The sequence below is a fragment of the Amblyomma americanum genome, chromosome 5, assembly GCF_052857255.1.
Source record: "Amblyomma americanum isolate KBUSLIRL-KWMA chromosome 5, ASM5285725v1, whole genome shotgun sequence".
Taxonomy (NCBI): Eukaryota; Metazoa; Arthropoda; class Arachnida; order Ixodida; family Ixodidae; genus Amblyomma; species Amblyomma americanum.
The window spans coordinates 11,356,284-11,378,599 of NC_135501.1; the positions used below are offsets into that span (position 1 = coordinate 11,356,284).

A 22,316-nucleotide genomic window follows, 5' to 3' on the forward strand; every position below is an offset into this window, starting at 1 on the left:
CATTAAGTGTTTTTTTTTCCTTTCGCCCATCGCTCGATCGAGCGCATGCAGGTAACATGCGGCCAATTTCTGGATAACAAAATGGCTGCTCCAAGAAGCACTCGAGCCGTACGTCCGGGGTTGGTCCACGTTGATGGAAACGAAGGAGAGAAGAAGCGCATGCGTCCTGTTCAGTCGTTTCCACCCATGGAGGAAGGAAAACCATGTTTCCACCGTAAGTACTTGCCACCAGAGTGATTTCCGAAATCCTCTAAGTATGGAAAGGTTGGCCGATGTGTGAATAATCGAGCAAGAGAACAGTCATCTGCCCGCCCACTACCGATCTTGTGATTTAAAACAAATCTGTGAGCCAAGATTGACACAGATAGGATTGCTAAAGCGGGAGCAAGAACACACGTTTCATCATTTTTCATCAAAAGAGTGGGCTCTGCTTACATCACTGACACCTCGGAATCTTTACAGTGGTGAAAGGAGTCTGTTGGGTTTGGTTAGACAGGGGTTGTAGCCAAAGCAAGGATCAAGCGCTTGCTGACCAAAGTAAAAGTGATCGTTTTTTCATAATCTAACTTTTGGATCATGAGCAGTCTTTGTTGCTCATTCGCGACTATCAATCTAGTTGGAGTACGGTGCCTGCCCTGCACATTATCCACCTGCGTGTTTGTCCAGCTTTCGGCGCTGTAAAACTACCTTTATTAGGCACGAACCAACTAGCCCGGCAACAAGATTTACAGATCTCCTTTTGCTGTCCTAGTTTGTTTCCCTGCTGTGCCTCTTGTTAATACTGCAAGTTTCCTTTCCTGGTAACCAGTTATTTTAACCAAGTAGTGCTAATGAATAGCCAATGTGTACAAGTTCTGAAAGTGCGACACCATTATCTGCTTATTGACCTTTGTGTTCACACACATACATACCTGCAAAGCCTTGGACCCACTTATCCCTGGCTATCAATATATAAAACAATACTGGAAGTTCCATCATACAGGAAGGTTTTGTTGTATCTTATTTTGTAACATAGTTTGAAATGCTGCTCCGAGGACAAGGGGTAGCATGGAAATGTATTGTACGTAGGATTGAACAACAATGTACATTCTGCAAGGTTGCCTTTAATTGGTGGGCCAGTAATCTGTACATCGGATGCAATGCTGGTCTGCCCATTGTTTGTGGTTGTTCAGTGGTAAAGGTCAGTAATCTGGACTAGGGACCAGCATGGGAAGATATTGGAACAAGCATCAACGTTCAGTGGAGCTTGTGCGAGTCAAAATTTCTGCATCCATCTAAGACAGGTTCCGGTCTCAATCAAATGAGCAAGGTTTGTTTGATGAATACAGAGGGCAGAGAATGTCCAGCCAAGTTTGCTCGAGTGTGGCTTCTATTGAGCCATGTTCACTTGCACAAGAGTTCCACATCAGTATGAAAGGAGAAACACGGCACTGGTGTAGCACTGATGGCTCTGCACAAAAAGTGAAATGCTTTTTTCTCAATCTATTGATGTGTTAGCACAAAAATAAGGCATACTTAGCATCCTTCATAGACAGCCTTCCTGAAAAACTGGGGAAGAAAAGATATCAAATCTTGGCAAACACAAGGCTTACAGTTGGAAGTGGCCTGATCAGTTTCCCCATATATACCTGGGATGCAGCAAGGGCATGATTTCCAAAAGGATTTTCCATCTCAGTTTAGTGTTGCTTCAGGTTTACTGATGGAACCATTTGGTACAAAAGTGCATGAGCAAAGCAACAACATACATGTGTATTACTGATGGCTGATCAAACTTCCCAGGACATGACAAAAGAGCTCGTCTCATAAAGTTATTTGGGGCAGGAAAAGTTGCTGCAAGTTCAGCCTGCACAGACTAGGACAGTTCTAGGTGCACATGGAAGAGGAAAATTGCCACTGCACGAAAATTTGTGCAGAAATATATGTGCCTGATAAGTGACTTGCATAAGCCCATATCTGCAGTGATGTCATGCTCCCATGTTGCGTCTATCGATGCCTTTCTTTTTAAGTTTGGGGCTGCTTATGCAACTGTGTAAAAGCTGCACGACACTTGCATGGCAACAGAATGCTACTATGTGGAAAGCTTCTTTGAGACAGACACACAAGGTGTCAGGAATAAAAGTGGGATGTCTGGGCAGTCTTCTGTTGCATCCACTTAAAGAGAATAGAGGGTCACAATTGCAAAATCTGCAGAAGACTAGGATTATTGTGTGCTGATTCCGAACGTCACATTTATTCCATGTAAACTAAGTCCTTGTGCACTACATAATGTGCTATGTAAAGTTTTTGTTGCGAGCTTTTAAGAAATTATAACCCTTCCTATCACAGAACTTGAGTTGGAGGGTTTTGAATTCGCCACTTAAGTAGGAAGAAAAGCGTTTCTCATACCTCAAATGGCAATAGGGCTGACTGAAAGTTACCTCCTCAACAGTGACTCAATAGGGCCTACCAGCACACAGCAATGGAACTTGGACAGGGACAAGAAAGGGGACAGGATAGCAGAGGCTAGTTATTTTCACAGAAAACTAGAGCAACACAAGGGTTGCCTTTCCCGTTGTTTGTTGCCATCACGTGTTGTGGCTCAGCTAGACCATTGTTTCCTTCCTGGGTTCAGTTGGGCTATGCCAACTCTGGCATAGCTGAGCGTGACCTTAAAAACATTCGAACACATATAATGAACCAGAACAATTTATAAACAAGGATGGATAGCTGGGCAAGTTGGTAATAATAGTTCGTTGAAGGGTGGTACAGCGCAAAACAGGCAAAGGTAGAAAATGACACAGATGAGTGCACCCACCCTCACAATGAGCATCCACAACCAACAAAGTACAATTTATTTTAGTCTGAGCATCAATGCCTTTTGGCATAAAACAGTAAAGTATGCATATATGGGAACCTGATTGTTTTTATTTCTAGTTTTCAGCTTACAATCAAAGAACTATGATTTCAAATACAACAAACACCACCTGCAAGAGAAGCATCCAACGAGAGCTGCTACATGCACAAACGCCCGCCTGCAGTGAAGACCCTGCAGACATCAGCAGGCATCCAACACTGGTCTTGCATGACTTCATGATCTGCTGCTTGAAAAAACTTTTTTTTGAGGAAAAGTATGGTCAAAACTGGCTGGGAAATTATTAAACCCTCTTTCTTTCACAACAGGGGCCAAATAACAATGATAAAATCACAAACCTGTTACAAAAAGATCAGTTAGCCTATTGGTCACACGTTTTTTTGCCTCATGCAAGAGTGGTGACATTGCACACCTAATTATGCTGGCGCAAATTTTTTTTTTGTGATTGCTTTTGAGGAGGTGCATTCTGTTTGTGACTGAAAATGGTGGCAGCATACATGGTGATGCAACTAAGGCAGTTGTGCCAGCGCGAGCAACAGCGAAAAAGGATGCACAAAGATGCATTTAATTTGCTGTTAGGAGACATGTAAAAAAACAATAACTAGGCATGAAATCAGCTGTTCGTTTGCAGCCCAACATGTTCCACCATCAACGCAACCTCGAGGCAGCAGAAATTACCTACCAGCAAATTCAATAGCAAAACTTTGGTTACTTCTTGTTTTGCTTCGTATTTTTCAGCTTCAAACACAGCTTTCTTGGCAAAATAAAACATTCCTTACCCGATTTGCTGCATTTTTCAAGAGTCAATTTGCAAAAATTTAGCAGATGGTCCCTTTCTGCACAAATAAATGCTTCCAAGGCACCACCTTGCTATAATTGGCTGATTCATCAGTGCGTCAAGCGGTAACGTCTCATCGTCTCGTCATTTTTTAGGTAACTGTCACAAACTTAGATCTCATTTACAATCTTTCCGTAATTCGGCCCCAGTTTTATTAGCCCAGCTCCTTGGGTGGCACTGCAAAATAGAAAAATAGTACTCTGGGCACAACACTCACAAGTAGGGGTGTTGAGCCCTGTTTCTTTTTATTTGTGTGCATTCCAAACAGTTTGAACAGACAAGGGGGCTGCAAGGAACACTGTCTTTTAATGCAATACCATTTAGGTTGTCATCTCACAAAAAATTTCCGACTTGTCAGTCGCAAAATTCCCCGATTGGTTAAGAGAGTTTTCACTACCAGTGGACCAATCATAGGGCGCCGCCGTATTTGAAAAATCTGAGGGCATTTAAAATTTCATGAATAGGCCCACCGGAGAAAATAGATTAAGGTGGATTAGTGGGTTGGATTAGTTCGTGGTAATCCAATGGAAGGTACTTCAACATTCTAGAAGGTGATGAATCATGCATACCGTATAAGGACAGTGGCAGGAAAATCACTAGAAGAACGTCGGGCGCTCATTGTTCATTGTAGACACCATAGCAGGCAACCTAAATGCTATCGCATTTTCTTTAAGAATGCGATTAAGAAGGCCCCAAGCTTTTATAAGTATATGAAGGACGGCTCATGCAGGCATGCATAAAGCAAAGTGCTTTATGTCACCCTTTGCTATGTCTCTCCGCACTGCTCAGAATGCACAGCCTTCACCCACTTTTCCATTCTGCAGGCTGGACACACGAAAAGTATAAGTGGATCTCGGTATTGCATGTTTACCATGTGGTCAATGTAGGGGAAGTGGGTCTCAGACTGAACGTTTTTTATTAACACGTTGACTGCGGCAGTGATTTTCTGAGCCCTAACCCCTGTGCATCTTGCCCCACCAGTGGGTCACCACGAAATTTTTTTGGGTGGGGCGTGACCCCCCAGTGATCCTCAGGCAAAGCCAACTTATTGGAACTGATAATATATTGCAATACCAACCTGCCATGTGTTTTCACAGGCTCTTTAAAAAGCCTGGTTACCAGGTTCCACGGGTTCATCGCGCCAGTCAGTATTTCTATTGCACAAATTGAATACATGCCGTGGCCCGCCACTGACCCACGATGCAGTGAATGTGTTAATGAAATCATAACTATCAAATCTTCAGGGAACACACATTTTCTGCACTCGTTCCAAACATGTCAATTGGGATTATGGCATTGTGGGCTTTAACGTCCCAAAGTGACTCAGGCTAAGAGGGACGCAGTAGTGGAGGGCCCCGGACAATTTCGACCACCTGGAGTTCTGTTGCAGTTTCGTTTTCACACAGTTGTTTCACGTGGTGCCACCCAGAGGCAGCGCCACGATCTTGTGGGAATAAAAAGGCACAGCATGAGCAGTGCATGTGCTGTTTTGCACAGTGGAATGTGGTGTACTACCTGCCTGCGTTTGTCTTCTTCGGAGTTTAGCCGTTGACGCCGACCGCCGAGCCAGTACACTTCTCAGCATAGGCCGAACATGCTCGTAACAGGTTCTTTAACATGTACTGCCAATGCATAGTACATGGGCCTCCACTGAAATGTGACTGCAAGAGTCTTTTGAGTCAGCAGAGTAGTACCATAACCACTGGTCCACGTCGACCAAACATGCCATTTAATGTAAATCAAGTTCTTGTGCATTACACGTGCAAGTTTTCTGACTATAAATTTGAAGAAATTTTGCTACAGGGAACTTGTTAAAATGCATGGCATTGGTTTCCCTTGATATCAAGGTATGTAACAAGCTAAAAATATCCACTGCCTATTAGAGATCTTGAGAAGTTAGGTTTTGAATTTGAAACCCCAGAAGAAAAAAAACTTTTTTTTTTCTTAGAAGATATCCGTGACTTCACTGCAAGAAATTTTCGGTCAGAGACCCTCTTTCCTGTTGAATTTCAGGACCTTTCTAGCATCTGGTGCACATACACGGCTGCCCTCTTGTCCTCGTGGGTGTCTTTCTCACACAGACTTTTGTTGCTTCATATGCTAATAACCTATACAACTACACAACACAAACTACAACATTGTTGTACAGATAACAAAACTGAAAAAACTCAGTTTTTTCATTACATTCATCTTTTCATTATATGCAGTTTTCGCGAAAGACTCGAAAAGGGCAATGCAGAACGGGAACTAAAATAAGAAATAAGTATGAGTGAAATCATCTTTACTGCAATGCCGCCACGAGTGGGGTGGGCGGAAGAGGCAGAGGAACCGCGGCATGCATATGTTACCGCTGTCGGCCTATGTGTTGCCCCTAGAAAATGGACTCCGCCTTGTGGCGACAGCGCTTGCCGTCCCTCTCCCAACAACTACCGGCGGCGGAATCACGCGCGGGGCAATGGATGCGCACTGCTCGAGTCGTTTATTTTTTATTACAACCCATTATTTTCCGCTGTTTTTGAGCTTGAACTGTTGTAATATCACGTGGTATGCTGTTCCAAAACAGTAAGCGCTGGAGATGCGTTGGCTGTGCTGGAGAATGGTGCATTGTGAAATGCGGTCGCTCGTTGCGAAATGCGTTCCTCTCATGTCACTTCGTGCTTTATCATCATGAAACCTTCGCGTGGGTCTGCCAAATTTTGAGTAACTCAGCACTAGCTAATAGGTATTCGGCGCAGCATGTTCGTTGCATCAAGGTCAACTGCTGCAACACCTTCATTACATGGAGGTCTCAAATGCACACTCTTCAGTGGCAGCGTCGTTGGGGGGGATTAACAAACTTCGCAGCATCGAGGAATTTGCTGTGTGGAGGTTCATTACACCCAGGTTTAACTGTATGTCTTTTTGTAGTCATCGCACAGTGCCATGCTGCTGGACAACTGGAAGGCACTTCCAGTCCATAAATGTGCTGATGTTCACAGCTCTTACTAGAGACCTTACTAGATGCAGCAATGGCGTAGAGGTAGAGCGCCCGCCTCACGTGCAAGAGGACCGGCGCTCGAATCCTGATGCCACGCAATTCTCCACTAGGTTTAAAAAAAAAATCCGCGTGTCGATGGAATTGCATAACCAGGCCTGGGGTGCAGCCTGACCTCGGTGAGCAGAACCAACAACGCACTCACTCACCAGAACAGGACTTGGCCACCATGAACTTTCTATGAACAAACCAATTAACCCTCGGCCCTCAGCAGCTGTGAAGCAACTGACCACGGCGGCGGTCAGACCTGTGACGCAGCGGAGGGTGCTAAGAATTTCTGGCTCCGGACAGGCAGCCATTGGAATCAGAACCTGGCAACGTTTAATGCTAAGACTCTATCTAGTGAGGCTAGCCTAGCAGTGCTGTTAGAGGAACTAGCGGGAATTAAATGGGATGTCATAGGGCTTAGTGAAGCTAGGAGGACAGGTGAGGCGTATACAGTACTAAAGGACGGGCGCATCGTGCTATCGCGGATTAGCGGATAGACAAGAACTAGGGGTGGGATTCCTGATTAATCAGGATATAGCTGGCAACGTAGAGGAGCTCTATAGTATTAACGAGAGGGTGGCAGCAATCGTAATTGGGCTCAATAGGAGGTACAAGCTGAAAGTGGTGCTGGCCTGCGCGCCTGTATCCAGCCATGATGACCAGACCGTTGAGAGCTTCTATGAAGATGTGGAATCTGCAATGAATAAAGTGAAATCGCACTACACTGTACTGATGGGCGACTTCAATGCGAAAGTGGGAAAGAAGCAGGCTGGCGACCACGTAGTAGGAGACTATGGGATGGGTTCTAGAAATAGCAGGGGAGAGCTATTAGTCGAATTAGCACATAGAATTAATTTACGGATCATGAATACCTTCTTCCACAAAAGAGAGAACAGGACGTGGACATGGAAGAGTGTCAATGGTGAGACTAAAAATGAAATCGACTTTATACTATGCCCATCGTTCAGGATGTGGCCGTCCTCGGAAAGGTGCGCTGTAGCAAGCACAGAATGGTAAGGTCTCGAATTAGCTTAGACTTGAAAAGGGACCGGAAGAAGCTAGTAAAGAAGAAGTCCATTAACTAGTTAGCGGTAAGAGGGAAAGTACAGGAGTTCAGGATATCGCTGCAGAACAGATATTCGGCTTTAAATGAGGAAGACGATCTTGATGTTCATACAGTGAACGATAATCTGACAGCTATCATTACAGAGTGCGCAGTTGAAGTAGGCGGTAAGACTGTTCGACAGGATGCCAGCAAGCTATCTCAGGTGACGAAAGATCTGATTAAGAAACGCCAAAGCATAAATGCGTCTAACTCTACAGACAGAATAGATCTAGCAGAGCAATCGAAATTAATAAACAAGCGCAAGGCAGCCGACATAAGAAAGTTTAATGCGGAGAGAATCGAGCATGCTCTAATGAACGGAGGTAGCCTAAACGTGGTGAAGAGGAAACTAGGCATAGGTAAAAACCAGATGTATGCGTTAAGAGAGAAGGAGGGCAATGTCATTAGCAATATGGATAAGAGAGTTAAATTAGGCGAAGAGTTACACAAAAATCTGTACAGTAGCCAATGTAATCAGAACGTTAATGAGAGAGGCAATAGCGCACAGCAATGCCTCATCCCGCTAGTAACGAAAGAGGAAGTAAAGAAAGCGATAGGAGCAATGCAAGTGGAAAAGCAGCTGGTGAGGATCAGGTAACAGCAGATCTGTTGAAGGATGGAGGGAGATCGTGCTAGAAAAACTAACCACCCTGCATATGCAATGCTTTATGACCTCGACTGTAGCAGAAGGTTGAAAGAATGCAAAGATTATCTTAATTCCTAAGAAAGGAGATGCCAAGGACTTGAGAAATTACAGACCAATCAGCTTAATATCCGTTGCCTATAAGGTATTTACTAAGGTAATTGCTAATAGAGTCAGGGCAGCCTTAGAGTTTAATCAACCAAATGATTGGTTTGGTTTATAGGGTTTAACGTCCCAAAGCGACTCGGGCTATGAGGGACGCCGTAGTGAAGGGCTCCCCGGAAATTTCGACCACCTGGTGTTCTTTAACGTGCACTGACATCGCACAGTATACGGGCCTCTAGAATTTCGCCTCCATCGAAATTCGACCATCGCGGCCGGGATCGAACCCGCGTCTTTCGGGCCAGCAGCCGAGCGCCATAACCACTCAGCCACCGCGGCGGCAATCAACCAAATGATGATGAAGGATATTCCATAATAGATCATATTCACACTGTCAATCAGGTGATAGAGAAATGCGCAGAATATAACTGACCCCTATATATAGCCTTCATTGATTACCAGAAAGCTTTCGACTCAGTGGAAACCTCAGCAGTCATACAGGCATTGCGTAATCAGGGGGTAGAAGAACCTTATGTCAAAATACTGGAAGATATATATGGCAACTAACAGCTACTATAGTCCTCCATAAAGTCAGCAATAAAATTCCAATAAGGTAAGGGCGTCAGGCAAGGAGACACGATCTCGCCAATGCTATTCACCACCTGTTTACAGGAGATATTCCGAGGCCTGAATTGGGAACAGTTGGGAATAAGAGTAAATGGAGAATACCTAAATAACCTGCGATTCGCTGATGACATTGCCTTCTTGAGTCACTCAGGAGGTGAACTGCAAATCATGATCAATGAGTTAGACAGGCAGAGCAGAATACTGGGTCTAAAAACTAACATGCAGAAAACCAAAGTAGTGAGTGAAAAACCTCTATTGTCCAACAGAATGAGACCACCTCATCCAGACCTCCCCTGTCCCATACCCTCAGTTGAGGGAGGAGGATCAGGAGAGATCCCACCGCATGGGGTAGTCGCGTCAGATGCTGGCCAGGATCTCTTGTATCCAGGCGGCCTTTTCAGCCAGTCGGACGGCGGTGAGCTGGAGCTCAGGATCCGTGCTCCGGAGCAAGGTCTCCCAGGTATCTCTACTATTAATGTTCTTTGCCGTGCCTGGGGATTGGCTACACTCCCATATTATGTGGTCGAGGGTCCCTCTCGCCCCGCACTTCTTGCATTTATCGTCCTCTATTTCTGGAATGATATGTTTGCTTAGAATTGGGTGTGGGTAGACATCTGTTTGTAGACGCCTCCACGCCACCGCCTGTTGATTGTTGAGTGCTTTGCTAGGTGGGGGAAAGTACCTGCGATGTTGTCTATAATATTCTGTAACTTCCTGACAGGAGATTAGTCTCCCTTCTCTCCCGTGATCTGCGAACGGTGGCCCGTCTTGTGCAGGTCGGTGGTAGAGATCTCGAGCTACCTCGTGGCCGCCTCGTTGCCACGGACAGATTCGTGCGCGGGGGTCCAGATTATGTTGATTGTTCTATTCAATGTCACTTGTCTTAAAATTTTGGCGGCGAGGGGAGAGACTCTCCCTCTACTAAAATTTTGGACTGCAGCTTTGCTGTCGCTTATGATTCAAGAAGGGTTTTGAGGCGGGCTAGTTGGTGGATTTCGTTCATGATTGAACTGCGCGAAAGAAACGGGGACCAAGAAGAAACACGTACACACACACAGCGCTTTGTGTGTACGTGTTTCTTCTTGGTCCCCGTTTCTTTTGCGCAGTTCAATCATGGTCGCTTATGATGTATTTAGCTTTGGAACCGACGCAAGCTAGTGCTATTGCGACCTCCTCCGCCGTCTCGGTGTTTGTCCCTAGGATAGTTGCGACCGTGATGGGGCTACCCGCTCCGTTCACTACCGCGACGGTCGTGTACTGACTATGTCTATCGCCCGCTGCATCTACGTAGGCAACCTCCTCCTGAGGTTTGTCACCATAGATGCGTTCTATCACCTCTGCCCACTTTTGTCTTCTTTCCTTGTTCATTTCTGTGTGCATGTTCTTGGGTAAGGGGGGAATCCTGAGATTGCTCCTAATCTCCATGTCGATATCCTCCCTCTGTCTGTTTGGAGTCCGACTTTGGCTAGTGTGGCTCTGCCCGCATGTGTTGTGCTGAGTCTCTCTAGCTGTGATGTCTGGACTGCTTCTGCGAGCTCTGTAAGCGTGTTGTGTATGCCCAGTGCTAGGAGTTTTTCTGAGGATGTGCACATGGGCAGGCCTAGAGCTTTCTTGACGCACTTCCTTATGAGAGCGTCGATTTTGTTCCTCTCTGCTGCTTTGAGATTTAGGTACAGCGTGGCGTAGCTGATTCTACTTATTATAAAAGCGTGTATGAGCCTAAGTAGGTTTTTTTTTCTTTAAGACCGCCTCTTTTGCTCGAGACACGTTTGATGAGATTGAGGGTCTGCATCACGTGGCTCTCAAGCTTTTTGATGGTTATCGTGTTTCTCCCGTTCGACTGCATATGAAGGCCTAGGATTCTGATTATGTCCACTTTGGATACTTCCTTTCCTCCTACAGAAATTTGAATTTCCGAGGGTGGTTTGTTCCTCAGAGCCTTATCGTTATATATGAATATTTCAGATTTTTCGGGCGAGCATTCTAAGCCCCGTTCTTCTGCATACGTTGAAATTATATTGGCAGCTGCCTGTAGGGTTTGATTAATCTCTGCATCACTTCCTCGGTTGATCCATAGATTAATGTCATCCGCGTACAGGCTATATTCTAAGTTTGGGTTGCCAATTTTTTCAAGTTCGCCTGGGAGTTCTCTCATGGCCATGTTAAAGAGAATGGGTGATACCACCGACCCTTGAGGGGTTCCCTTGCTTCCTAGCTTTATTTCCCCGGATTTAATCTCCTGGAAGCTTATGCTCGCAGTTCTATCTGTGAGGAAGTCTCTTATGTAGCGATAGGTTTTGTAGCCTACTCCGGCGTGGCTGAGTCCTTTCAATATTGCCTCATGTTTAACATTATCAAATGTTTTTTTGAGATCGAGACATAGGATAACCTTTGCGTCCCTGGTTCTGGAGTCAATGATATCCTGTTTTAGTCGCAGCATGACATCTTGTGTGCTGAGATGGGGTCGGAACCCATATATCTCATATGGCCACTTCCTATTCTTTTCCATGTAGTTCAATATTCTGGTCTGGACGACATGCTTTATTAGTTTCCCTACGCACGATGTGAGGGATATAGGTCGAAGGTTCCCTATCTGCGGCTGCTTCCCGGGCTTAGGTATTAGGACCACGGTGGCCGTTTTTCATTGCGGGGGAATCTCGCCCTTCTCCAAGCACTCCTGCATGTAATCTGTGAGGGCCTTTATGGAGTTGTCGTCGAGGTTCCTTAACATTGTGTTCGTAATCCCGTCAGGGCCAGGAGCCGATCTGGTTTTCAGTCTATTTCCGCCCTTACCTCGGCTACCGTAATGGCCGCGTCCAGGATCTCGTTCGGGGCTCCTTCATAATCGGGAAGCCGACTTTTGTCTGTGTCTCCTATGTAGGTTTCAGCTAGTTTGCGCATGAGGCTTTCGTCATCGGATTCCCCACACGCGTGTCTAACTTTGGTCATTGTAACTTTCTCTTGCGTTTTGGATTTTTGTGGGTCTATGAGATGCCTAAGAATGTTACACGTCTGGGGGAGATTCATGCTCCTCTCCATTTCGTCGCATTTGCTATTCCAATTTTGTTCGCACAGTTTAAAGGCGTAATCCTCTATTTCTTTATTATGCCGCGCCAATCTTCTTTTGAGATTGCGGTTGTTCCTGCCGTTTCTTTAGTCGGCGCTCCATGCCTTGTTTGGCTTCCCACATGTGTAGGAGTCGGCTGTCCGCTATCTCGGGAGCTTTCTCCCCGTCTAGCGTTTTGGTTACCTTTCTGGCATCCTCCTTAACTGCTTCGCACCAGTCTCCGATGTTATTTATGACTGTCTCGTCTCTGTTTCCTCTGAGCTCCCTAAAGTGGTCCCACTCTGTGATCTTCGTAGGAGTTTGTTGCCTATTTGCTTGTTCTTGGTTCTTATCTCTGTTGCTATGACAGAGTGATCGCTGCCTAAGTTCTGTTCCGTGTTAATCCATTTCGCCGTTCCTACGTTTCTGACGAGGGTTAAATCCGGTGAAGTGTCCATGCTGACGCTATTTCCAGCTCGTGTGGGGTGCTCCGGATCTGTTAGTATCGTAAGTCCCAGGTTGTGTATATCCTCCCATAATTGTCTCCCTTTTGGGTCTTCTTTCGGGTACCCCCATTCCGGGTGATGGGCGTTGAAGTCGCTTACTATGACTAAGGCTTGGTTTTCTGCTATTTTAAGTGCTTTGTTAATTACCGCCCGAAACCTAACCTTCCTCTGTTTGGGTGGGCTGTATATGTTTAAGAGAAAAATGTTTGATTCTCGCTTCTTTCCTGTTAAAATTTCCACGAAAACGTTTTCGATTACCTTTTCTTCTAGATCGTGCTCTATTGTTGCTACGTTTCTCTTGACTAATGTTGATGCCCTTGATTTGTCTCCCCTGCTGCTATGGAAAACCTGATAACCCTGCAGTTTAGCCGGACCGCCGGTCTCTTGCAGCGCAACTGCTAGCGGGGCTGTCTCGAGCATCGACAAGGCGCTTTGTAGCACCGGCCGCTTGCGTCGGTAGCCGCGACAGTTCCACTGCCAAATTTGGGTACTACTGGGCGACCTGTCCATTGCTAAGCTTGGTGATGCTCTCCTCAACTGTAGCGAGCCGTGCATGTATGACGGCATTTTCCCCCTTCAGCTGCTGAAGTGCCTCAGTTATTAAACGGAAATTGTTCTGCATTTGGTTCTGGATTTGGTGAACAAAATCCTCTAGTTTGCTATCCCTTTCCTTTGCGAAAGTTTTTAAATTTGTCCATTTTGCTCCTAGTTTGTTTAGCTTTTCGTCCGCAGTCAGGTCTGAGTTGCTCTCTTCCCTGATTCTGCGCTTGGATGGGGGCGGGACGGCATCCTCGACCACCATGTCACTTTCGCTCTCCTGGCTGTTATTTAGTGCGGTTTTTGCTTTAGGTGCTACCAGGGATGGTGTACCTGTTTGGGGAGTGCTGACAACTGCCGTTGGCTTAGCCTCTGCCGTAGTTAGGGCCGTTTTTAGATTTTGTACCTCCCTCTTAAGGCTGGAGATCGTATCACTCGTTTTTAACGATATTCATTAGTTTTTCTATTTCCTCATCTTTCTTATTATTGTTGCCATCGCTCTGGGAGACCCTGCTCGCGAAACTCACCCTTTTGCTTTCGCCGCCCCAGGCCGTTGATCCTCCCCGGGTCCGGCTGGAGGTCCGGTCTCTCGAGCTCGAATGTCCCCTGGATCTGTTTCTTCCTTTGGAGGTGCTCCGTCCCCGGGAAGTTTGTCGTTCTCCTCCCAGCCTCGGAAAGAAGTTGTCTCGAACTGTATAGCCGCTCCCCTCGCTGCCTGGTTTAGTGCGCAGGCGGCTCTGGTGCACCCGTGACTGTTGCGATCGGTCACTGGCTCCTGCCGTGGCCTCCTCTTCTCTCATTTTCTTCTCCCAGTATCTTTTCTTGGCTTCATACGGTGTACGATGTATTAGCTTGCATTTGCTGTCTCCGAGTATGTAGTCTCTGCCGCAGAGTTGGCATTTCGGCGTGCAGGAGTGGTTTTCGGGAGGGTTCTCCTGCCCGCAGCCACGGCATTTGACGTTTTTTGGGTCCGGACATACGTCGATCCTGTGACCGAGTCGGCCACAGGCCTTGCAGACTTCATATTTCTTCCGGTATAGGTAGCATCTGTGTGAGGCCCATCCTAGGATGACCGTCCTTGGTACTCAGCTTTCTTTGAAAAGAATTAGTATTGACGTGGAGTCCTTTCCTAATCTTCTGGCCCCGATGATTTCGGGGTTCGCCTTGTGTCTTAGCATTGTCATGATGCCTTCTTGCGTGAATTCTCCATCGACGCCGTGTACCACCCCCTTGCCGCAGTCATCTGGCGTGGCCACATAGGCGAAAACCACGATTTCTTCTTCTCCAAGTTTGATTCGGCTCATGCTGGTGTATTTCAGTTTTCTCTCTCCGCTCGTGGTGGCGATGAGGATTGAATGTTGTTTCGTGTTGGGAATAACAACGTCTTCCTCGCCTACTTCGTTAGTATTTATACCCACTGACGCTATGATGACTTTGGTCAGGTATGCGATTCTGTGTTTGAGGAGCTTGTCGAGTCCTCCGCTACGGCGGATGATGATCTTGTCAGCTCCCTCTGGTATTCTAGTCTGTTGTTTTTCGACCGACATGGCCGCCAATCTTCTCCGGGCTTGCTTGAGCCTGTATTGCTCGGTCTAAATTTCTTTCTTGCTCTTCTCCAGTGGAACATATTTCTTTCCCTTGCATTGGAACCATTGGCCTGGTACGGTGAACTCCTGCGGGTCCACTGCGCGGCCCTCGACCACTTGCATGGTTGCGTAGATTCAAATTTTCGCGGGCGGGTGACGCGCCGACGGCGCTTGCCGCTCTTCCCGCTAGGGGCGCCGCTGCGTCGCGCAGCTGCACCTTTCCGCCGCGGTTGTCGCTGCTGCTCCTGCGCCGCACCTGCCGGAGCCTTGCGCCAGAGTTGGCGCCCGGGTTAGGCTTAGCTCTAGCCTCGAAGTAAATGCGTGATTTCTTGGAAATGCGGACTCACTTTTCGGAAAACTTGGTATCCTCGTGGTCCTGGTGACTTCCAACGTGCGATTATCCAAACAATCCCTGGTAGATGGGCGAGATTTCTTTGGATATCAGCATCGAAACACGGAGCCGTGCGAAGACACGTCTGACCATGCGGGCGCTCGCAACGCCTCCCAAAACCAAAGTAATGTTTAACAGTCTAGCAAGAGAACAGCAGTTCACAACTGGCAGCGAGGGACTGGAAGTGGTAAAGAAATACGTCTCCTTAGGACAGGTAGTAAGAGCTGATCTGGATCATGAGAGGGAAATAACTAGAATAATAAGAATGGAGTGGAGCGCATAGGGCACGTTCTCTCAGATCATAAATGGCAGTTTACCAATATCCCTCAAGAGAAAAGTGTACAACAGCTGTATCTTACCGGTACTAATCTTTGGGGCAGAAACGTGGAGGCTAAAGAGAAGAGTTCAGCTTAAGCTAAGGACAACGCAGCGAGCCATGGAAAGAAAAATTATAGATGTAACATTAAGAGACCGGGAGCAGGTAGAGTGGATGAGGGAACAAAAGCAGGTTTATGACATCCTAGTCGAAATCAAGAGGAGGAAATGGGCTTGCGCAGGGCATTTAATGCGAAGGCAAGATAATCGCTGGTCCTTAAGGGTAACGGAATGGATTCCGAGAGAAAGTAAGCGTAGCAGGTGGCGGCAGAAGGTTAGGTGGGCGGATGAGATTAAGAAGTTTGCATGCAAAGGGTAACCGCAGCTGGCAAAGGGCACGGTTAATTGGAGAGACATGGGAGAGGCCTTTGCCCTGCGGCGAGTGTAGACAGGCTGATGATGATGATGACCAGAGACCTATTTCATTAGCACCAATTGCATGCAATTTATTCTAACCTAATCTCTCGCCTTGAATTCAGTCTCGCAAACAACGTTCTTCTGAAACACAGCTGCTCGCTTTTACCAATGATTTGCTTTCTGTTTTGGATTGTTCATCTTTTATGGATTGCATTTCTATTGATTTCACTAAGGCATTGAACGCTGCACCATGTTATCTACTATTTTTCAAGCCCAGTAAACAACCTTTATACCAATGTCACGAAATGAACAGTGTTTTTTGCAGCAGCGCACCCAATTTACATATTGTTACGACGAAGTGGCCTCTCGTGTGAAAGGACGAACGAAGAAGAGGAAGTTAATGCTGCTCCCTGTTCACGATGGTGCTCCCTGCTAGGAACTCTTCATTGTAACCCCTAATGCTTGTAAATAAATGTAAACAGTATTTCCCCGTAACATCCTTGGTAGAGGTGCAGGGTACGAAGAACTAAACAAGGATTTTGGGGCCAGGTCGTCACTGCAGCATCACCTCTAGATGCTGCAGAAGCTAGTTTTCCGCCTGTGATCGTCAGTAGGGGCTGGGAGAGGAAGCGCGTAGTCGTTGCAGCGAACAGGACTGGCGGCGCTGTGGGGATGGTGAGCGGCTGAAGCGTGGCGGTGAGACATCGGTGGTGGGGCTTGATTGGTCGAAGGGTCGCGAGAAAGAGCTTGAGCGGGCAGCGTCGGGGCGATAACACGGAGCCGATGAATAGCGATGACTGAGTTGAAACCCAAGTTAGCAATTTCCTGTCGCACGATGGCTTGAATAAGTGGAAGGGTCAGCGGCAGGTTGGCCACAGGAGTTGCTAAGGGAGCCGGACCAATTGCTTCAAGCTCACAGCGTACAATACGGGTCACATTCTCAGGTGCGGTCGGCTGGCTCCGAGAACAAAGATCTTGGCAGGAGGAAGACGCAGTTGTGTTGGGCAGGCGTGTGATATGCTGGGTGATCCGTCGGCTTTTGGCGTTCTCGAAGCGGCGGCATTCTTTGATGATGTCGGCAATCTTGTCGCAGTTTTTGTAGATGAGCAGATTGAAGGCATCGTCTGCGATGCCCTTGAGTACATGTCCGACTTTGTCAGCCTCGCTCATCTCTGTATCCACCATGCAGCACAGAGACAACACATCTTGAATATAAGAGACATAGGACTCCGTGGATGACTGGGCGCAACTGGCAAGATCTCTTTTAGCGGCAAGCTGCCAGCCAAGTGGTTTTCCGAAAAGGTCGATAAGCTTCTACTTACAGTCATCCCAACTGGTCAGTGTCTCTTCGTTGGTATCATACCACTTGAACGCCGTGCCCTTAAGGTAAACTATGTTCACAAGCATGAACATTTGGTCCCAGCGGTTGTTAGCGCTGCACCGTTCATACTAGCAAAGCCAGGTCTCGACGACGGCGTCATCGTCCCCAGAGGAGGGTCCGGGATCACGAGGGTGAGTGAGGATGATGGAGGACACCGATGCAGCTGAATCTTGGGGTGATGCTTCCGTCGGCCATGAAAGGTAGCGTCCGCTGCATAGTTCCGTCTTGCCGCAGCTCCACCAAGGTGGAAGGTCGGACTTTGTAATGCACCAGCTACTTTCGAAAGGATGATAGACTCACTCCTTCGCAGATTTAAGTGGTCTACGTGTATGTGCTACCTTGTGTATGTGCTACCTCTCCCACCTTTGCCTCGCACCTTGGATGTCTCAGGAGTATCCTGACTGTGTTTCGTACAGCTCGGCTACAGCTGAACTCGTCCAAATGCCAATTTGGCCGCTGGCAACTCACCATTCTTGGACATCTCGTCGATGCCTCCGGTGTATGTCTTGACCCCGCTAAAATTGAAGCGGTGCCACACTTTCCTCGTCCACAGTCCCACAAGGACGTGTGCAGTTTTCTTAGGCTGTGTCAAGATTTTGCCCTTATCGCTCGTCCCCTCACTGCCCTACTGAAGACTTACACCGACTTTACCTGGGGCCCTGATCAACCAAATGCGTTTTCCACGCTTGTTCGCCTGCTGACGTCATCACCGATTCTGATCATTTTGATCACATTTTGATCCCGCTGCCCCTACTGAACTCTGCACAGACGCCTGCGGCTACGGGATCGGAGCAGTGCTGGCACAATGCTCCCGGGGTCTAGACCGCGTTGTTGCGTATGCTAGTCGCCTGCTTTCACCTGTCGAGTGAAATTACTCGATTACCGAACGTGACTGCCTCGACCTGGTTTGGGCTCTAGCTAAATTCCAGCCATTCTTGTTCGGGCATGCTTTTTCTGTTGTCACAGACCACCATGCCCTTTGCTGGCAGTCCTCGCTGAAAGACCCTTCCGGGCGTCTTGGCCGCTGAGTGCTCCGCCTTCAGGAATATTCGTACACTGTTGTGTACAAGTCTGGATGTCTTCATCAAGACACTGATTGCCTGTCTCAGTACCCTGACGAGCCACCTGATCTCAGTGAGACTGACGATGACCCTTCCCTGTTTGGCATTTCTGATCTACACAACATCGCCGAGAAGCAGTGCAAGGATCCATATTTGCGAACCACCATCGAGAACGTCAGCTCTGGAAGCTCAAAGTGCTCCCTGCAGCTCTTCGATACCAAAAATGGCATCCTCTATCGCTGCAACTTCCGTCCTGACAAGCCGTCCTTCCTTCTCATCATTCCCTAACAGCTGCGCTCTTCTATAATCGCAGAACTCCATAACCTGCCTGCAGCTGGACACCTTGGTGTGGCAAGAACTTACGACTGGAAAAGGTGCTGCTTCTTTTGGCCTGGCTTATGCCGTACAATACGGCGTTACGTCACCGCTTGCGACCTCTGTCAACGCAGGAAGAAGCCTTCGGCACCACCTCCTGGTCTTCTGCACCCTATAGACGTGCCTTTGGAGCCGTTCCACTGTGTAGGGCTCGACCTTTTTGGACCATTCCCGACCTCACAATTCGGAAATAGGTGGGTCGCAGTAGCCACCGACTATGCCACTCGGTACGCGATCACCCGTGCATTGCGCGACCGATGTCACTGACTTCCTTTTGCACAATCTTATTCTACAACATGGTGCCCCTCGTCAATTATTCAGACCGCGGAGGCTATTCCATGTCCCGAGTTGTTGACGACATCCTGCATTCATGTTCTACCAAGCATAAGATTGCCACAGCATACCACCCACAGACGAATGGGCTAACCGAGCATTTCAACCGGACATTGACAGACATGTTGTCTATGTACGTCTCCCCCGACCACAAAGACTGGGATCTCGCCTTGCTCTATGTGACGTTCACTTACAACACCTCCCGGCATGACACAACTGGTTACTCTACATTCAATCTTTTATATGGGAGACATGCCGTCCTGCCTTTGGACACACTCATCCCATCCGCTGACCGTCCCGCCTACGCCCGTGACGCCACTGCTCAAGCTGCAGACACTCGCCAAACGCCCGTAGTCGGCTCCAAGCGTCCCAGCAAGTACAGAAGTATGTGTATGACAATCGCCATCACCACGTCACCTACGAACCGGGCCTGTGCTGTGCCTGTGCCTCCGCGACAAGCGAGACAGCCCTACCGTATGCTTGCCATTCCGACAACTACGCCCCGGACTTGCTTCTTGTGCCCCCAGCCACCCGTTCCACTGCCACAGTGAGCTCGGTTTTGCATAAAGCCGCTACAAGTGTTTACCAACGCCACCTTCGTCCATAACGGCAGACGTGGTACGTTTTGTATTACTGCGAGGGATGCCGTTGTGAAGGGCTCCGGAAAATTTGACCATCTGGGGTTCTTTAACGTGCACTCACATCACACAATACACGGGCATCTAAAATTTCTTCATTGATATGTGACCACAGTGGCCAGGACTGAACCGCGTCTTTCGGGTCAGCAGCCGAGCGTCATAACCATTGAGCCGCCACGGCAGTGCAACTTAATGTAGGTAACTGCCAAGCAATGAGAGCAACACGCACACCTAACAAGTCTTCTTCATGCACTTATTTCCTTAATAACTCTCCTTTAACGACTGTACAGCAACCATAATCCTCCATAAAGCCAGCGATAAAATTCCAGTAACGAAAGGTGTCGGGCGGGGAGACACAATCTCGTCAATGCTATTCAGCAACTGTTTACAGGACGTGTTCAGAGGCCTGGATTGGGAACAGTTGGGAATAAGAATAGAATGGTGGATCTAAAAATGAACGTGCAGAAAACCAAAATAATGCTCAACAGTCTCGGAAGGAAACAGCAGTTCACAATTGGCAGCAAGGTGGTGGAAGTGGTAAAGGAATACGTCAGGTAGTGACCGCTGATCCATATCATGAGATGGAAATAACTAGAAGAATAAGAATGGGGTGGAACACATATTGCAAATTCTCTCTGATAATGAATAGCAGTTTACCAATATCCCTCAAGAGAAAAGTATACAACAGCTCCATCTTACTGGTACTAACCTTTGGGGCAGAAACGTGGAGGCTAACAAGAAGGGTTCAGCTTAAGTTAAGGAAAATGCAGCGAGCTATGGAAAGCAAAATGATAGGTGTAACGTTAAAGAGGCCGAAAGCGGCCAGAGTGGGTGAGGGAATAAATGTCGGCTAATGACATCCTAGTCCAAATCAAGAGGAAGAAATGGGCTTGGGCAGGGCATGTAATGCGAAGGGAAGATAACCGCTGGTCCTTAATGGTAACGGAGTGGCTTCCTACAGAGGGAAAGCGTACCAGGGGTCGGCAGAAAGCTAGCTGGGTGGATGAGATTGAGAAGTTGGCGGGGAGATGGTGGCCGCAGCTGGCAAAGGACAGGGTTAATTGGGGAGACATGGGAGAGGCATTTGGCCTGCAGTGGGTGTAGTCAGGCTTATGATGATGATAATTTTTATTTTGTTTTGATTTCTTTATTTTGATTTTAAGTGCCTTGGAGTATACGTTACTGCCAACATATCATGGTATATGCATGTTAAACATATTATTAATAATGGTTTTCTTCATCGTAACTTCTCCCTTGCTTCTGTGTTATTAAAACTACCGCTATATAAGCGTCTAGAGCACTGATGGTGGAACCAGCGAAACTGACGCAGGATAAGACAGTGAGGCACACACACAACACCGCTGAGTTGTAAGCCCAGAAGTGTTGTGTGTGTGTGCCTCTTTGTCTTGTCCTGTGTCAGTTTCGCTAGTTCCACCATCTGTGCTTTATGAACCAACTAGCCGAGCAACATACTCTACTGAAGTGTCTAGTGCACCCAAAATTAGAGTATGCCTCTTCTGTTATGGGTCATCAGTCGTGCCCCCCCCATAACAGTGCTGCTTGGCGCTTGCGACAGGCCTCCAAAAACTAATCCAGACTTCCCACATCGTCTGAACAATACTTTTCATGAATTTGTGACCACACACTTAAATGCCCGAATTCTTCTTTTTGGCGATTTTAATTACCCGGACATTGAATGGCGGAACATGGCACATCATGCAGAGGCGAAGAACTTTATCGATCTCAGTTTAAATTTTAACCTGACTCAGTTAGTCTCTCAAACAACTCGTATCTCAGGAGCATGCCTCGGCACCATGAGAGGTGGCTCAATGACACTCACACTCGCGACGGCTCGCACTTATATCCACTCACTCACACTATCACTCATGTCCACTCACACTCATGTCCACTCGCACTCATATCCTCACACTCGCATCCAATCACTCACACTCATGACCACTCGTTCTCACAGCCACTCACTCGCACTCACAACCACTCACTCTCACTCACTGGTTTCTTCTTTGCTGACAATGGAGGGAATAAGAGATTTACTCCCACAGCCAATTGCACTCGTGGCTCCCCTGGCATAGCCTGAGCCTCAAAGATGTGGTGGTATATTTGGCCAATTTGTATAGTCTAAATGTTTGAAGAAAGTGGTCACTTATCACACATATTCCATGCCCCGAACCAAGGTTACGCACGTGTGTTCCCGCGCTCGCTGCAGAGACGATGAGTGGCCGCTTAGCGTCAGCAGCTAAGATGCTTAGACATGTTTTTGAATGGTGTCAATCGACGTGCACAGCATTCTTCATGAGGGGGAGCCAAGTTTCAGTACAGCCCCCCCCCCCCTCATCCTCCTCTCACCTAGGCCCCTACGGCCAAAGTGTAGCCTAATTATTAGGAATGATTAAAACATTTATTTCAATGTGATGGAACCCGGGTTCAAACCCGACTGCGGCGGCCGCTTTTCGGTGGGGGGGAACGCAAAGACTGTGTGATGTCAGTGCACGTTAAAGATTCCCAGGTAGTCCAAATTATTCCG

The 22,316-nt window shown here is 47.4% G+C and overlaps 1 protein-coding gene across 3 annotated transcripts in view; it reads left to right on the forward strand.

Moving 5' to 3' along the window:
• LOC144132292 (uncharacterized) overlaps positions 1-22,316 on the forward strand; it is a 45,392-nt gene that overhangs the window by 759 nt on the left and 22,317 nt on the right. For 2 of the 3 annotated variants that reach the window (XR_013314760.1, XM_077664602.1), the window contains exon 2: positions 52-214. The gene's annotated coding sequence lies outside the window, so the exon portion shown is untranslated. Of the gene's footprint in view, positions 1-51; positions 215-2,913; positions 3,635-22,316 lie in introns of those variants that run through there. The other variant, XR_013314759.1, reaches the window with a different exon arrangement.